This window comes from Lontra canadensis, unplaced genomic scaffold, assembly GCF_010015895.1.
Source record: "Lontra canadensis isolate GAN:19392208 unplaced genomic scaffold, GSC_riverotter_1.0 scaffold349, whole genome shotgun sequence".
NCBI lineage: Eukaryota > Metazoa > Chordata > Mammalia > Carnivora > Mustelidae > Lontra > Lontra canadensis.
The window spans coordinates 78204-84331 of NW_022631343.1; positions in this window are offsets into that span (position 1 = coordinate 78204).

The window sequence follows — 6128 nt, forward strand, 5'->3', positions numbered from 1 at the left end:
CCCTGGCCCTTGTAACCACTCGTCTGCTTTCTGTCTGTGTGGATCGGCTTATCCTGGACTTTTGGTGTAGACGGAATCAGACGCCCCGTGGTATGTGATGTCTGGCTTCTTTCGCTCGCCATCCTGTTTCCGAGGCACATCCGGACTATAACACGTATGAGCTTCATTCCTTTTTGTGGCTGAGTAACGTGTGTGTAGACCATATTTCGTTTCTCCATCCGTTGACGGACATTTGCATTGTTTCCAGCGCTTGGCTCTTGTGACTAATGCTGCTGTCGTCATGGGTGGACAGAAGTCTGAGGCCATGCTTCCGGGCCTTTCGGGTGTGTGCTGAGAACTGGGATTACTGGATTGGTGGTAACTCGTGTTTACCCTTGTGAGGAACCACCAGGCTTTCCCACAGTTACTGTGTGGTCTTATATCCCCCCGCACTGCGTGAGGGTTCCAGTTTCTCCGTGTCCTTCTTTTGGATAATCGGCGTCCTAGCAGGTGTGAAGTGGTGTCTTCCTGTGCTTTCGGGCTTTTCTAAAAAAACACGGGTGTTATCTTGTACCTGGAATTGTTTGGGTTTTTTGCTTCCCAAAAAACATGACTATCTTAGTGGTAAACCATTGGAAATATTCTGTCACAAGAAAATAAAAGCCTTGTAACATGTGAGATGTCTGATGTTAACTAACCATATTGTAGTAGTCGTTTTGCAGTGTATACATATGTAAATCATTATGTTGTACCCTAAGTTGATACAGTGTTACATGTCAGTTATAGCTCAGTAAAATTGGGGAAAACAATAGGTAGCTCACCTTGCCTAAAACACAAGGTGCAGATAATTTGATTTTTTCATTTAAATACTCTGTGTGAAAACAAATTCAGAAATTGCAAAACACCTCACTGAGTGCTTGTAGCTGGTCCTTTAGCCTTTAGTACTTAAGTCATTTCCGTTTTTACAAAAGAATGTGGCGTATGAGGGGCGCCTGGGTGGCTCAGGCTGTTAAGCACCTGACTTGATTTCGGCTCAGGTCATAATCTCAGGGTCATGAGATCGGGCCCCATGTCCCTCTCTTTCTCCCATCACCACCCCCCTGCTCTCCCTCCCTCCCTAAGAAATTATGTGGCATATCAAATGCATGGAGAGTGAGCCTTCTCTGTAGACTGAAGGTGGCGTTTTGAGAAAAGTCACTAACACGAAAGAAGTTTGGTTTTCTTAGTTAATTTATTCCATTTCACAGACGCAGGTAAAGCCTGTACCCAAGACTGTTCCTTTAAGCTTCCGGATCAGCCCTTCATTCTGTCCAGATCTCTTGTGCCAGGCTCTGCTCAGCACTGACCACAAAGCGGGGGATTGGGGTCCATCTCGGGGGGAGTCTGGGAGAGGAAGGACAGCCGGTAAACCAGTGCACATATGCACTTGGGTGACTGGGAGCAGTTGGGGGAGCGGGTCGCCATGAAGAGGAGGCAGGGCCCAGAGCAAGAGCGGCGTGCACGTGCTGGGGCCGTCCCTGATTTGATCCTAAGCACTAGGGAAAGCCTGGAGCATCAGAGTGAGAATGGTGGAAGGAAGTGTGGGAGCTTTTACATTTATATATTTTTAAAGACTTTATTTATGTGATAGAAGGCACAAGCCTGGGAGGGAGAGAAGCAGGCTCCCCACTGAGCAAGGAACCTGTTGGGGGCTCTATCACAGGACCCGGGGATCATGATCTGAGCTGAAGTCAGACACTTGACCCACTGAGCCACCCAGGCACCCCAAAGTGTGGGATCTTTTAGAAACAAAAAGAAACCGCACTTTGTAATTTGTGTTTAGTTGTAGTTAAAGATGCAAACATAATGGTTGTAGGCTTGTGGATTTGATTCCTGAGGTTGAAGACCCTGGTCTGGGGAGTGTGGTTATGTCCTTCAGGTGTTTGGGGACACTGGGCACCCACCGTGTGGGCAAAGCTGTGGTCTTCCCAGACATAAGGGCTCTGCATGCAGGAGCCCGAGCCCTGACCCAGAGCCTGGGTATGCATCTGGGTGTCCCGGGGGCCACCACCCAGTTCACGAGCACTGGCTCTTTCTTCAGGGGAAAGGCCATGTTGTTCCACTGACTTCTTGTTTTAGGCAGACTCAAAAATCTGACCAGAAGTGGACCACTTCTCCCCCTGTCCACCCCTGCCATTCTGATCCACACCATCCTCACGTCTCCTCGGGGCTGTTGCAACCTGCTGCTGCCATGATCCTTCCCCTGCTAGAGTCCATTCTCACAGCAGCCAAAGCGATCCTCGGTTTTTGTTTTAGTTTTTAATGTTTATTTACTTAGAGATAGACCATGGGTGGGAGGAGGGGCAGGGGGAGAGGGAGAGCGACTCCTCAAGCAGACTCCCCACCGAGCATGGTACCCGATGTAGGCTCCATCCCAGGACCCTGAGATCACCAAAGTAATCCTTTATTTTATCTTTATTTTTGAAGATTTTTTTCTCTATTCATTGAGAGCCAGGGGAGCGGGAGAGGGAGAAGCAGACCCCCCACTGGGCAGGGAGCCACTTAACCGACTGAGCCACTCAGGCACCCCTATGAAATGTCTTAAGAGGTATTAATGATTTGACTTTGATCTCATTAAAGACAAGAATTAACTCAACCGCTGATGTTGGTCTAGTTGTAAGCTATTACCTGAGTGAACCTCACCCCTGGACATTCTGGTTGTGTTCGGGATGGGTCCCCAGAATCTTTTTGACAAGCTTGACGCTGATTCTGAAATGCAGCCAGGCTGGGAATTTCAGGAATAGACTATCAAAACAGAAAACGCTAGAGTAACTCATCCCTTCGGACTTCGTGTTCCTGGGGTTCTCAGCTCCGGCTCCATGTGCAGAATCACCTGGAGAGCTTTGCAAAAATGTGGTTGCCCAGGGGCACCTGGGCAGCTCAGTGAAGAGTCTGCCTTTGGCTCAGGTCATGATCCCAAGGGTCCTAGATGGATCCCTGCATCGCGCTCCTTGCTCAGCTGGGAGCCTGCTTCTCCCCCTGCTTGCACTTGCTCTCTGTCAGATAAATGAAATCTTAAAAAAATATACCATTGCCCACACCTGTGACCAGGCATTGCTGTTCAGGGTTTCTCAGGTGATTCTCACGTGTAGCCTCGGTTGACAGTCACTGCCCTGAAGCATCGCACACTGGAGGAGAGAGCCCCGTCCTCAGCAGCTGTGGCAGGAAAGAGCCTCCATTTCCGTGGGTTGTCGGCTCACAGAGCACCAGCAGAGGGCACACAGCACATGCGTTGTTCCATCCTCTTCTTGCCGAGCCAGAACCACAGATCTGCACTTGACCACCCAAGGGCCCCTGCGGCACACACCAGGAGGCCAGTACCTGGGAGATGTCCAAACTCACCTGTGCGCAACCCCTGCGGATTCTGGTAGATGCTGGTATTTGAGAGAGAGAGAGAGAGCACTGAGAGAGGCAGAGGGAGAAGCAGACTCTCCGCTGAGCAGAGGGTCTGACATGGGGCTCGATCCCAGGACCCTGAGATCATGACCGGAGCTGATGACAGAGGCTAAACCCACCGAACCACCCAGGCGCCTTCGGGGTATCTGTATTTTTATGCTTCCTAGGTAATTCCAAGGCACCCCAACTTTTGAGACTCACTGGGATTTACCCTTCCTGAAGGCCATGCAGATAATAAAGCATCTGCTCTCAGGAGATACAAGTGGTCCTTAGATACATGGGCGATTTCCCCCACTTTGGCGACAGTGCCCACGTGATCATCTGATAGAAATACCCAAGCAGACTTAGGAGGCTGTTCCTCGAATGTTCCTAATAGTAAAACGCATGAACAGCGGTGACAAAACTGGAAGTAAACTGAGTGTTTGTTAGTAGGTAACGTGGTGAATAAATGTTGGTAGAACCATACTGTGGACCATTATATGGCCCTTCGAAGGAATGATGTTGGGGGGCGCCTGCGTGGCTCAGTCCACCGAGCCACCCAACTCCTGGTTTCATCCCAGGTCACGATCTCCCGGTCGTTGGACTGAGCCCTGAGTCGGGCTCTATGCTCCGCAGGAGTCTGTTTGAGTTACTCTCTCCCTCTGCCCCTCCCCACCATGCTCTCCCTTTAAATTAAATAAATACATCTTTAAAAAAAGAATGAGGTTGAACTATGTCTGCTGATGTGGAAAGGTAACCATAGGATAATGGTAAGTGGAAAAAGCAAGCCACAGAACAGTATAGTTTCGTGTGGTCTTGTTTTTGCGTTTGTATAAACTGTGTAGGTTCTAATTTGTTCACAGTGGTTACGGTCGGGGGTGGGGCGTGTGGACAGGACGGAGGGCAGACGTCCATGTTCAACTTTATAACCTTCTAATACCGTTTTTAAGTTTTTATGACAGAGCATGTTGTCTGGCTTCACAGATGAAGAAAAATGCTGTAAAAAACTCTCAGGGGCACCTGGGTGGCTCAGTGGGTTGAGCCTCTGCCTTCGACTCAGGTCATGATCTCAGGGTCCTGGGATCCAGCCCCGCATCAGGCTCTCTGCTCAGCAGGGAAGCCTGCTTCCTCCTCTCTCTCTGCCTGCCTCTCTGCCTACTTGTGATTTCTGTCTGTCAAATAAATAAATAAAATATTTTAAAAAATTTAAAAAAAAAACAACCAAACCAAAAAAACCCCCAAAACTCTCTTTCAAGCCAACTCTGTAGGTGAAGGGAAGTTTCTCCACTTTGAATTCCATTCTGGACTCAGAAGCTAAGCTGATGTCAGGAAGTCGTGGAGATCGTTGGTGACATGGTCACATTTGTCCCTTTTAGAGTGGTTTTCCTGCCTGTCTGCTGAGACCCATCTGAACTCTGGGCGCCTCTGTGCCCTGGGCTGGGTATAATTTAGCTGCAGGGGATGGGGTGGTCTGTACCACACCCATTTCCATACATTACTTGCTAGGGACTGAAGGTGTATCCCCCCGCCCCTGCCGTGAAATTCACCCGTGTAGTGGTGTTTGGAGGTGTGGGGCTTTGGGAGATGATTAGGATCCCCATGATGGGATTAGGACCCTTACAAATAAAGAGTCTTCATATGTGTGTGTATGCCCCCAGGAAGGCCATGTGAGGACACTGGGGGAAGAGGTCCTGACTAAGAACCTGACCATGGACTTCCAGCCTCCAGAACTGTGAGAAATACATGTCTGCCATTTAAGCCTTCTGGTCTATGATTACTGGGGAGGTCCTCAAGGGGGTCTGTCTGCCAGTTGACCCTCGAACCGGCCCCAGGCAGTCGAAGGTTCTTCAGCCCCTCCCCTGTCCTTGGAATGTAGATTCCACCTGACTTCTCTGTTTCCAGAAGTTGCCCAAGGACACAGCCTTAACACAGGGATGTGGTGTTGAGCCCATCTGCGCGGTGGACGCCAGTGAAGGCCTCCATATAAACTCTTAAGTTTCTGGCAGGTGGGTTTGGAGAGCCCCTCATCTTGCAGCTGCCCGGGACAAGGCTTGTAAGTTAAGTTCCCTTATTACCCCTGCCACCTGCCCATCACGGGTGGCTTGCCTCTTTCTCGGGTCTCGCCCTGTCCCCCACCCCGCCATGTATGGGGGCCAGTTCCAGGATGCACCTGGGGAGCTCACAGGGGGTTGTAAGCCAGCAGGGGTATTCCTTCGTAGCCACCTGCGCACACAGACGTGGTCCCCTAGAGCACAGTGAGGTCAGAGCTAGTCAGGGACATTCACGGTGCGTGCAGCTGGGAGCGAGTGTCCCACCTGCGCTGCTTACCAAAGATAAGACTTCTACCATTCAAAGACCACGTTTAGTGCCCTCCCCAGCACCGATGTGGTGGGCTCTGCTGCTCGCAGGGGTGGGGGGCAGTCTGGGGTAGACTGCCCAGATGGCCAGGGGTGGGAGCTTTCCTTCCACTGCTGCTTTGTGACTTCAGCCCTTGTGAGTCCCCACATGGAAAGCAATAAGGTCCCTTTGAACCCCAGGCAGAGTCCAGCTTTTATGGCCTTGTTTTGATCCTGTGGCATTCAACTATGAAATCCTGCCCAATTAATCAGGCAGGGCCCATACCATCTGGCCGTGTTTGTACCAGCTCTGGTGACAAAACATCCATTTCACTGATGAACAGTTGAGATATATTCCAGGACTCGGCTCGGCTTGTATCCGCTCCAGGAAGGAGACTT